Genomic DNA, 12893 nt, shown 5'->3' on the forward strand with positions numbered 1-12893 from the left:
TCCGAGTCCCCATCGTGGAATTCTTTATATAAAAGAGAAATCAAATGAGAGGGAGGGTCTTGCTGCTGTAATAAATTTTCCATTTTTGTCATGGGGGGGGCAAGAAGTGCGGTCAACCATATGTCCTCTGATAAACGACTTCAGCTGATTGTATTCCATCCAGGAGAGCCCCCCAGTGGGAAATTGTTCCCGTAGGGTCTCCAAAGATTGAATATCTCTCCCATCAATACCTGTCCTAGACGTAAGTCAGAACTGATATGCCAACCTAAAAATCGATCCCTGAAACGACCAGGAGGAAAGTCTGGGTTGCCAAAAATTGGTGTCAACGGATTCAGGACGCTAATCAGCTTCTTTTTAATTTTTATGTGATTCCAGTGTCGTAATGTCTCTCGCGCTAAAAAGCCCGTGGATCCCTCAGAGTCGTTTGCAGTAAGGTCATAGCATCGAATCCAAGGAAGGTGTTGCAAAGGGATGTTAAAGGATGTCTGTTCCAATTGAACCCATTGTTTAGAAGGGTGGCCAAATTGCCAGTCAAATAGGCGTGCTAGTATGGAGGCCCTATGGTAAAGTTCCAAGTCAGGGAGGCCCGCACCGCCTCTGGACTTCGTAGTCGTCAGACTGGTGTACTTTAAACGGGGCTTAGAAGTCTGTCAAACAAATCGAATCAGTGCGGATCTAATGGTTTGGAAGAATGCCTTCAGTGGTGCAATCGGGACCGCTTGAAACAGTTATAAAAATCTGGGAAGAACATCCATCTTAAAGGAGTTCATCCTACCAAACCACGAGATGTTCTTTCGTCCGTACTCTCTCAAACGCTTCAGGGTCGATTCCAGGAGGGGCAAATAATTGAGTTTGTAAAGGGCAGTCATGTCGGTAGGGATTTGAACGCACAAATATTGAATAGCTTCAGCTTTCCAACGAAAGCTGAAGTTCCCCATTGTTCTCATAAGTTCTGCTTGTCCTAGGGATATATTAAGGGCTTCAGTTTTCTGAAAATTAATTTTAAAATTACTGACTGCACCATATTTTTGAAACTCCACCATCAACGACGGGAGGGAAATGTGCGGCGTAGATACAGTAGGAGGTCATCTGCGTAAAGAGACCTTATAATGAGCATGGTCCACCCATAGACCGTGCACACTGGGGTTCCCTCTAATTGCTACTGCCAAGTGTTCCATAACTACCGTGTATAGAAGGGGCGATAGAGGGCATCCCTGTCGTGTGCCGTTCCCGATGGTTATAAGATCTGACAATGCACCGTTGACCCTAACCCTCGCCGAAGGGCCGGAATATAGAGCCGCAATCCTGTGTAGGAAACGGCTCCCCAGGCCTATCTGTCGTAAGGCCGAAAACATGAATCCCCAGTGTACACAGTCAAAGGCTTTCTCCGCGTCGATTGACAGCAGTGCCATCGGTTTGTGTTTTGATTTAGCATGTGCAGTCAGAATAAGGGTTTTGCCTATCCAGTCTCTCGCTTCCCTCCCCCTTACAAACACCACCTGATCCGAATGCACAACCAAAGGTAGAAGGGGAGCTAGTCGGTTAGCTAAAATTTTTGCATAAAGTTTTACATCTACGTTAATGAGTGATATTGGGCGATAATTAGTCACCACTGTAGGATCCCTCCCTGGTTTTGGTATTACTGTAATGAAAGCCTCTAAGGATTGTGGGACAAACGGGGCGTCGCTTGCGATGGAGTTAAAGACCTGTGTCATAATGGGATTAAGTTGCTCTCGAAACATCTTGTAGAAATGAGGGGAGAAGCCATCCGGTCCCGGACTTTTACCAGCCGGGGTGTTCTGACTGACCTCGTCAATCTCCTCAGTTGTAAAATCAGTTTCCAATGGTTCCGTTAGATCTGTGGTCAATGTCGGGAGGGCGGTGTTATGTATATAAGATTCTATTTGTGGTTGGGGGTCTAGGGGCGGCTGAGGGGGACCGTCTTCTTTAATATTGTATAATGTATGGTAATAACGTCACATTATGTCAAGGATTTCAGTTGGATTCGACGTCGCCTGACCACGATGCTTCTGATGGGATGTATGTGGTCTGACAACGTGGGTGTAGAAATCTAGCTAGCATGCGTCCACATTTATTAGCTTGGCCGTATAATAAACTTTTATAGCGATTTCTATGATGACTGGACTTCTCATTTAGCAGGGACTTCAGGTCATCTCTACATTTGATCAAGTCAGTCTGCGTCTCCGCCCTCAAGTCGTTCTTATGGTTCGCCTCCAGAGTTAATAATTTTTCAGTGAGATCCGTAATTTCCCTGTTTTTCATTTGTTTCAGGCGGGAGCCATGTTTAATAAGTACCCCTCTAAGGACGCATTTAAGGGTTTCCCATTTGATAGGCATAGCAGTGGCGTCATGTGCGTGATCTTGTAAAAATGTCGCTATGGTAGTTTTAACGTCAGCCACGCATGTAGGGTCTTTTAAAAGATTTTCATTCAGTCTCCACGTCCACTGGCGCATCCCCGAGTCAGGAGGGCTGATGTCCAAAAAGACTGGAGCATGATCCGACCACAGGAAACTCCCAGTGGACGGTTTCGGGTCCCAAGCCAACGCGCAGTGACTAAGAAGAAAGAAATCTATTCTGCCATATGAGTTATGTGGCGTGGAGAAGAACGTATAATCCTTCCTGTTGGGGTTATGGAGCCTCCAAACATTGGTGAGACGTAGGTCATGAAGGTCTCTTTTCAAAGAGGTCATTTGACGAAGAGAGAGGTAAGACCTTGCCGCCGTGGAATCCAATGTCGGGTTAAGAGTCAGATTAAAGTCTCCCCCAAGTATAACAACCCCTTCAGCGAAATCAGCTACGGTCTTCAAAAAAGACCTAGCCGCTTGAATTTGGTCTTGGCTGGGGGCGTACCAACCCGCTATAGTATATGTTGTTGAAAAAATCTGGATTTTCAAGATCACGTACCTGCCCTCAGTATCAATTAGCGTGTCCAGTATGGTGTGTTGGAGGGATTTGTGGAGTGATATAGAAACACCTCGGGATCGTGAGTCCGGATTGGCGCTGTGGAACCAAGTCATGTAGTAGCGATTGGGTATATCAGGGACATGTCCAATCTTAAAATGAGTCTCCTGCAGTATCAATACATTAACTCTTTTCTTGTGCATACCATATAAGATATGTGACTGCTTCTGTGGTGTATTAAAGCCCCTAACATTCAAGGAGCCTAGTGTAATCTTTTGTGTGGCAATCCTACAAGGCATTGTATTTGCAGTCCGGAATCGAGCGAATCAGGCTTCTTCCAAAAGGATGGGTCTGCCTCAGGGTCCAACGCCTGCTATGGAAAGGGGGGAAGAGACTATTGGGGTGGGGGTAGATTAAACACAAAGAATAAACAAAAAATTAGAAAAAGCAGAAAGTAACAGTAGAATTAACGATGCGAGTGTGAGTAAACACACACCCACAGACAACGTGGTGGAGGTAAGTACTAATTGCTGTACGCCTCAATGGCAGAATAGCACCTCCGGGGGGGGGGGGGTAAATGTACGATAAGAAGGGAGATGGAGACCCGTCTCCTCCGGACCCCAACCTCGTGATGATATAACACTCGCATACCCCTAAAAGTGAGTCATTTATATGGTGAGGTTTTAGGCTTCATTCAGACGTCCATGAGTCGCATGCGTTTTCTGTCTGTGATTTTCACAGAGCATGTACTCGCTAAAGGCTGTGGAGTTGATCACTTGTCCATGTTTTGTGGACCGTATGTGTGCATAAGAATCTTGGAGACATGTCCGTTTTTGATTTGAAGTCAAGGATCAAAATTGCCTATGCAAGTCTACGGGTCCATGAAAAAGTGTGTGCCGTCTGTGATTAACAGTGTAATGGACCGGAGACACTTTTTAGTTATTTTCGGTGCCTGAAAATCACTGCTGAAACAAGGATGGCAGAAACTGAAGCATCAGCTAGACACAGATGAGACTCTGATCCAAAATACTTGATTGTTTATTGTGTAGAATCACGATGTGTGAATGAGGCCTTATATGTATTTCATTGAGAGTTGTACTATGCCATTCACACAGTGAGACCCCAATAAGAGAGCTGCCATTGGTTCCATAGTGACTTCACTGAAATTAAATGGCCGCAATTAGTGAATATAGCACAGCATCATGAACATTGCTTCTTGGGTCACATCAGTGTGAAATTGGATGCCCTGTTCCTCAAACTTAATTATTACAGGAGTGGGCAGAATAGAAAGTTGGTAAATCCCTCTGGGAGCCAGTTAGTTAAGCAATAAAAACTTCTTTTGGACTTTTTTTTTAATCAGATTTTTTATTGAAACTTTTAAAACATAACATCACTTATTTCAAAGTACACTACATTCCCTACCACCCCCCCATCCCGTTCCCTGGTCCAATGCTAAGTTATACCAAAATGGATACAAAGCATACATAGATAAGACACATCCCAAGGCACTTAGTATGATAATGTACACATAAATCATATTCAGAGTATCATGAACATGTTACGATAACAAATTTACAGACGATAAACCTGGAATGTTCAACCATCCTGCCCAAATTTTTATAAACATTGCCGGCCTTCCTCGTTTAAGATAAATGGCCTTCTCTCTGCACAATGTAAGGTTAAGCTTATTTACATTCTTTCCGCGTGGGGACTTTATCCGAGATCCAGTGATACGCTATTAGTTTCCTAGCAATAAAGAGCATTCTAGCAACTGATGTTTGTAGATGATCGTCACCCCTCACCTCCTCCACACATCCCAGTACACAGTGGGATCTCTGGGAATGTCCTGCTCAGTGGCTACATATATTAAGTTAAGAACCATAAACCAAAATATCTGTATGCACGGACACGTCCAGAGCATATGTAGAATATCCGCATTGTCAAGCGCACATTTGGGACACTTTGAATCCGATCTCAAACCCAAATCAAACAACCACTTTGGAGTTCTATAAACCCTGTAGAGGATGTATAGTTGGGACAACTTGGGGATCATTTGCATTATTGATTCCCATTAGTCTGCCGAAATCCCACCTACTTGTTCCCATTTCATTAGCGCCGTTATCGGGTGACCTAATAGCACCTTTGAAAGGAGCTCCCCATACACAAAAGAAATCAATCCTTTCATGGATGTCGGCAGGCCGAGCCTATTAATTACAGCATCGTGATGTATAATAATAGGGTGCATGCGAGTCTGCATTGTATAAGCATGCCTCACCTGTAAATACTGGTAGAATGTAGAGTGAAGTGGGAAATCTCTTCGCAGGTCATCGAATGATTTGAACCCCCCCCCCCCATCTATCAGCTGTGCAAGCCACCAGATACCCACACGTCGCCACTGCGCGAACCCTTTCAATGTCCTCAATTGCGGCAAATGCGGATTATCCCATATGGGAGCATACCTCGTGAACCCAGCAATTCCTCTTAAACTTTTGATTTTACCCCACACCTTAACCATAAGCATTACCATCGGAAGTTTAGCTATTCAAGGTCTGAATTTATTCCAGGGCTGTGGAGTCAGTCATGGAGTCGGAGTTGGAATCGGTATAAAATGGACCGACTCCGACTCCTAAAGTATATAATAAATTGGGTACAGTAGTTCAATGCAGAATATGCTGAATATTTTTTCATAGGAATTTGGGAAAGATATGAAATGTCCTATAAATGACTGTTCTATTCCTGATCTAAGGCTACATTCACACACAGCGTTTTTCCTGCGTTTTTTGAGGATACGTTTTTCAGTTGCAATAGCAGATCAGCTTTTTAAAAAACCGCATCACCGAAAGGTTTTTGAGCTCATAGATAATGTTTTCAATAGCAAAAGCAGATTAGAAATCTGCTCTATATATCCATTTATCCATATCTGTCTATCCATATCATATCTGTACCAAAAAGAATGAAAGCCGGATAGCACACAGACTAACACTCCTTTTTTTTTTTTTTTTTTTTTTTTAGCACCAGTCAGGTACACCTTATAGCTGCCCAAAAGGACGCCCAGGACAGGCATTGCTCGTCTTCAGTAACACATCAACATCAATTGATAGTTGGAATAAATAGACTGCATTCATCACCACATCTTCTTAAGGTGCAGACTTTATTTTCAAGTGTAGGGGTGTGAAGTATGAGGTTCTGCAGCAGCTGAGGTGTGCAGTATGAAATTCTGCCCCCCCCCCCATCCCCCCCTAGGTTTGATCCTGGCTACGCCCATAGTGTGAATGTAGCCTGAGGATCTAGGCTTTCTTAGCCGAGATAAGTCATTGTGTGTGTGTATGTGTGTGTGTGTGTATATGTATGTATGTGTGTATATATATATATATATATATATAATATTCATATTCTGGACCGTGAAGAAGGCGGGTTTTACCGCTGAAACGCGTAGTCCTATCTGCACTACTTTCCTGCGTTATTGCTGTTTTGAACTGCTTGGACCATTGTATTTTAATGGATTTATCAATAAAAAGAAAGAAAATAATTTTTTAACAGCATCCTGGATTGCTCACGTTATTGCTGGACTTTGCTCTGTCGTTGTTCACATATATATATATATATATATATATATATATATATATATATATATATATATATATATGTATGTATATGTACAGACCAAAAGTTTGGACACACCTTCTCAATCAAAGCGTTTTCTTTATTTTCATGACTATGAAAATTTGTAGATTCACTCTGACTGAAGGCATCAAAACTATGAATTAACACATGTGGATTTATATAATTAATAAAGTGTGAAACAACTGAAAATACTGTATGTCTTTATATTCTAGGTTCTTCAAAGTAGCCACCTTTTGCTTTGATTTCTGCTTTGCACACTCTTGGCATTCTCTTGATGAGCTTCAAGAGGTAGTCACCGGAAATGGTTTTCACTTCACAGGTGTGCCCTGTCAGGTTTAATAAGTGGCATGTCTTGCCTTATAAATGAGGTTGGGACCATCAGTTGTGTAGTGCAGAAGTCTGGTGGATACACAGGTGATAGTCCTACTGAATAGACTGTTAGAATTTGTATTATGGCAAGAAAAAAGCAGCTGAGTAAAGAAAAACGAGTGGCCATTTTTAAGAAATTAAGTTTAGTCAGTCTGAAAAATTGGGAAAACTTTGAAAGTGTCCCTAAGTGCATTGGCAAAAACCATCAAGCGTACAAAGAAACTGGCTCACATGAGGACTGCCCCAGGAAAGGAAGACCAAGAGTCACCTCTGCTGCGGAGGATAAGTTCATCCTAGTCACCAGCCTCAAAAATCGCAGGTTAACAGCAGCTCAGAATAGAGACCAGGTCAATGCCACACAGAGTTCTAGCAGCAGACACATCTCTACAACAACTGTTAAGAGGAGACTTTGTGCAGCAGGCCTTCATGGTAAAATAGCTGCTAGGAAACCACTGCTAAGGACAGGCCACAAGCAGAAGAGAATTGTTTGGGCTAGAGAACACAAGGAATGGACATTAGACCAGTGGAAATCTGTGCTTTGGTCTGATGAGTCCATATTTGAGATCTTTGGTTCCAACCACCGTGTCTTTGTGCGACGCAGAAAAGGTGAACGGATGGACTCTACATGCCTGGTTCCCACTGTGAAGAATGGAGGAGGAGGTGTGATGTTGTGGGGGTGCTTTGCTGGTGACACTGTTGGGGATTTATTCAAAATTGAAGGCATACTGAACCAGCATGGCTACCACAGCATCTTGCAGCGGCATGCTATTCCATCCGGTTTGTGTTTAGTTGGACCATCATTTATTTTTCAACAGGACAATGGCCTCAATCACACCTCCAGGCTGTGTAAGGGCTATTTGACCAAGAAGGAGAGTGATGGGGTGCTACGCCAGATGACCTGGCCTCCACAGTCACCAGACCTGAACCCAATCGAGATGGTTTGGGGTGAGCTGGACCGCAGAGTGAAGGCAAAAGGGCCAACAAGTGCTAAGCATATCTGGGAACTCCTTCAAGACTGTTGGAAGACCATTTCTGGTGACTACCACTTGAAGCTCATCAAGAGAATGCCAAGAGTGTGCAAAGCAGTAATCAAAGCAAAAGGTGGCTACTTTGAAGAATCTAGAATATAAGACATATTTTCAGTTGTTTCACACTTTAATTATATAATTCCACATGTGTTAATTCGTTGTTTTGATGCCTTCAGAATGAATCTACAATTTTCATAGTCATGAAAATAAAGAAAACTCTTTGAATGAGAAGGTGTGTCCAAACTTTGGTCTGTACCGTATACATGTACGTGTATTACATATTTACAATTTATTACAATTTTGTGTTCTAAAGTTGTATTCAAATAAATAGATATTATGTTCTATCTAAATATCTTGATTATTGGATCATAGAAATGATTAAATGTCTGATGTTCACATTGTACTACAATACATTTTTCACTTAAATATAAGCAATATATGTGGGAGTCGGAGTCTGTGTAAGGGAAGTTGAGGAGTCTGAGTCGCAGGTTTGGCTTACCGACTCCACAGCCCTGATTTATTCGCCTCCAACTTAGACAATAGAGGTCCCCGACCCCCAAGAAACTGGAGAATCCCTCGACCTCCCCCCATCTCCACAAATGCGTCTTCTGATCCCCCTGCTAGATGCTGACACTGAGAAGATAAAAAATATAACCAAGGGTTAGGCAATGCCAGCCCTCCCTCCTCCTTACCCCTTTTGTAAGTGTTCTAACTTGATCCTCGCACCCTTTTTTAGCCAAATAAGTTCCCTGAATATTGCATTAATTTTAAAGAACCTATTTTGAGGAAGCCAAATCGGGGAGTTATGAAGAACATACAAAAGTTATGGCATAATCACCATTTTCAACAGATTTGCGTCAGAGTCGTGAGAGCTTAGCTAATCCCAAAAAATCCTCAAGATCTTCTGCGGAAGCCCCAGAATGAGAGGAATACAGGTTAGTAAAGAAGGCCCCCAAAACTCCCAGGATTCCCGGCGCATCAGTAACAAGTGTCCCATTTTCACCACTGAGCCCAGGTATGAACGATGACCCCTTTTGTGCTGAGGTTATAACTGAGAGTAGGTGCCCCACACTTTCTGCATTTTCAAAGAATTGGGTCGATTGGAACATACGTTTCTGCGCTGCCACTTCCAGAGACATTTTGGTCACTCGCAACTGAGCATCTTTAAGTCTCTGTTGTGCACGGAGAGTGACCTGTTTTGAAAAAGCCCGCTCTGCATCTTCCAATTCCTGGAGCAAAAGTTTGGATTTCATTCTAGAACTAGACTTAATCTTTGAAATCTCACGTATGAACATACCACGCAAATATGCCTTCAGAGACTCCCAAACCACCGGACTAGAGGCCGAGTTCTCATTAAACCCAAGAAATTCCTGTAATTCAGACGTGAATGAATCAGTCTTGTCCACTAGTTGTAGCCAAAACGGATTTAAACGCCAAAGCGGCCTATCTCGTGACATATTATCTCCTTTAATTAAAAGACAGGGGCGAATGGTCCGACACCGTCCTCGATAGATATTCAATATTCATAATTTTCCCCAGTATGAGACCGTCGCCCAGAGCCAAGTCGATATGAGACAAGGAGGAAAAAGTAGAGGCGAAATATGAGTACTGATATACCCCAGGATTCCTGCATCTCCACAGATCAGTTAAGGCTAGTTCGCGCAGGAGCGCCCCAAATGGTGTGCAGTTGCCTTCCGGTTTTATAGGTGCATGATTACCTCTATCCCAATGTGCATCCAAAATGTTGTTAAAATCACCCACCACTAAATATGGGACTCCTGGAAAATCTCTCAAAATAGTTAGGCTTTTATATATGATTTTGCTACTATATGGCGGAGGAATATATATATATATATATTATAGATTTGAGTACCATCGTGACCGCAGACAGCGTACAATACAAAAGAACAATTCGCACCTCTTCATCTACCACCACCCGATTACATGAAAATTGAGCACCCCGTCTAATTAGTATGCTGACACCTCTAGAGTACTGGGAATATGTAGAATGATACCCCGCCACTATCCACCTTTAATCCAGATTAAGTGTTTCACATGTAAGGTGCGTCTCTTGCAAGCAAATTACAGTTGGTTTGCGATCCATAATAAAAGAAAAAATCGCCTGTCTTTTTACTGGGGATTTCATCCCTCTAACATTCCAGCTAAGAATTTTAACGTCCCCCATAATTGGTATTTTTAAATTTAAACAACAATATCCAACTAATCTTAGCTAAATACCTTTGGACATATGTGCACCTAACACCCCCCCCCCCCCATTCCCTCCCTCCCCCCTAATAACACATCCCAACTTAACTCTCAACCGTATTGGGCCCATCACAAAGAAAGACAATGTTATCCCCCTTAAAATGTATAAAGCCAAATACCGGGTGCTTTAGTTCCTATCTCGCCCCCCACATATTTCAGGATAATGCCCCACAGCACAAACCATCTAGACACAAGAACAGCTCAGAACGTCCAAAAGATTCATGTTTCTTCGCCACAGTCCTCCACCTCCCTTCTTAGATGTTGTTCGTTCAGATCCAACCATTCAGCTGCCTCTGTAGCTTCCAGAAAAAAATGAGATTTGTTCCCAACTTCGACCCGCAATTTGGCCGGGAAGATCATAGAGTACTTGAGGTCGAGGGCCCTCAGTCGTTTTTTAATATCAACAAATTGAGCTCTCATTTTTTGCACTTTCGGTGAAAAATCCGGATAGAATGAAACTCTAGAACCATCAATAGTTAGATCAGGGTGGTCTCTTGAGAACCGAAGAATAATGTCCCTGTCTCTGTAGTGAAGTATTTTAGCCAGGATGGGTCTTGGTGGATGGCCAGGGGAGGGGGAAGAGCCGGGACCCTATGACCGCGTTCCACCACAAACAAGTGAGTCAGATTGTCTGGCCCAACTTTTTCCTTTATCCAGGCTTCGATAAAAGTAGTAGGGTTTTTGCCCTCGCAGCACTCCGGGACTTAGACAATACGGACATTATTGCGCCTGGACCTGTTTTCTAGGTCGTCCGTTTTATTCCATACAGCAGCAAGATCTTTTTTGAGCTCCTTATTATGCTGCGCAGAGTTAGACTGTATTTTCCACCACACCAACTCTTTTTTTCTAATTGCCCAGTTCTGTCCTTAACTGTGTGGAGGTCATATTTTACATTCTGCATTGACTCCCGTAGAAAGCCCAACTGAGTGAGCACATTAGTAATGGCTGATCCACATTGCATATCAGCCACCAGCACGTCTTTTATAGTGGGTTCAGCAGGAACCTGCAGCTTCAGTGCTGTGAGCTATTTCTTATTTTGCTCCACCATTTCTCCCCAGCTAGCTAGAGCCTCCTGGTTCCTCTGCCCTCCAACACTCTGTCTCCTCCTCCCCCTCTTCACTCATTCCCCGCTCTGTACCTTCTCCTCCGGTGCCTGGATCTTCTCCAGCTGTTTGAGGAGATTCCTTCTCCTCTTCCTCCACTCGGGCAAACCGCTGCAGACGAGCCGCTACTTCTCTATTTCTAGCTGCACTATCAGCTTCTGCATCTGCCAAAGCACGCGCTGAAGAAGCGGTGCCATCTTGGAAACCAGAGGTCATCTCTCCTGCAATCCTCCTTTGACATTTTTTCGGCATGTTGCACGCCAGGAATGCTCCCACGATGGCCCTATGACCTCCACCAGTCCCCAGGGCCTCTCCACAGGTAATTACCAGCTGTGCTGTGGGGATTTAGCAGCAGTAATTAACTAGGACATGCGGGAGCTCTGCAGGCACACATCCTCCTCACATGCCGCTAGGCCACGCCCCCACTTCTTTGGACTTTAATATAAAATACCCCAAAACTTAAGGCCTGTTTCACACTTCCGTTTTTGACCATCAGTCAAAATCCGCCGTTTTTACAAAAAAACGGATCCGCCATTTTTTTTGGCGGATCTGTTTTTTTCCCCCAGTGAGTTGCATTACCGGCGGATCTTGACGGATGGCCATCCGGTGGATCCGTTTTTTTGCGGATCCGCCAAATTTTGTGTGTCCGCCGACATGCCTGGACGGACCATGCAACGTTTTTTTTTTTTTTTTGCTGCAGGATCCGCATTTTACTGTGCGCATGCACAGAGGAAGTCAGTCAGCCGGAAATTTTAACCCTGAAATCCTTTCTGGCGGACAGAAAAAATTCTCTCCCTCTCCCCCTCCCCGGGCTGCGGTTCCTTTAAAATTCTTCAGTCTCCGGATCCGTAAAAAAAACCCAGTCTGCTGGCATCCGTTCACATCAGTTAGCAATGGATCCGCTTTCCGCCATTTTGGCGGATTTTAACTGACACAAAAAACTGAAGTGTGAAACGGGCCTTAAGCAACCGCGACACTTTTCTAATCCTATTGTTCCGGATTTCTGCTTCCAGAAGATTTAGTGTGCATTCTGAAGTTGTGGGAGGATGAACGGTTTTACTTGGAACATACCGCAACCATTATCTGCATCATAACATAAGATTTCAGGAAGAACCAGAAAAGCAAACCAGAGCCGTCATACAGTATAGTCTATAAAGAACACCTCGCCATCTGCTGCCTACTAAAGATGGTCCCTCCACAGCAGTTGTATACGCCAAGCAAGACCTGGGCAAACTGTTGCACACAAGCCTTACTGGCCCCTTTTGGCTGTTCCTGTCCAGCCCACATGGGGGGGGCTTTGAGGATGATCATGCCGAGAGGGGACCATCATACTATGTTGAGGTGGCTGTGGGGGGCTGTCGTACAGCGTGTGGAGCTTTTAATCGAAGTTCAAGGGCTGAATAACAGGAGCAGTGTAAATCTTATATAAAGCAGTAAATGATATGGTTATGATTGGCTGCTACTTATAGGAATGTGTTACACTGAGCCCTATAGTAACATGTAGCAGCAGTACAGCCAGTCATATACTGACACTGCTCAATCTTAAGTGCTAAAATGAATATAAAGTAACCTGTTAATATT

General features: G+C 43.7%; 1 protein-coding gene across 2 annotated transcripts in view; it reads left to right on the forward strand.

Moving 5' to 3' along the window:
* Nucleotides 1-12893, forward strand: part of USP44 (ubiquitin specific peptidase 44) — a 63689-nt gene that overhangs the window by 26437 nt on the left and 24359 nt on the right. The gene's annotated exons all lie outside the window — the stretch shown is intronic.

This window comes from Dendrobates tinctorius, unplaced genomic scaffold, assembly GCF_039654945.1.
Source record: "Dendrobates tinctorius isolate UK_male_01 unplaced genomic scaffold, ASM3965494v1 ptg000035l, whole genome shotgun sequence".
Lineage (NCBI taxonomy): Eukaryota > Metazoa > Chordata > Amphibia > Anura > Dendrobatidae > Dendrobates > Dendrobates tinctorius.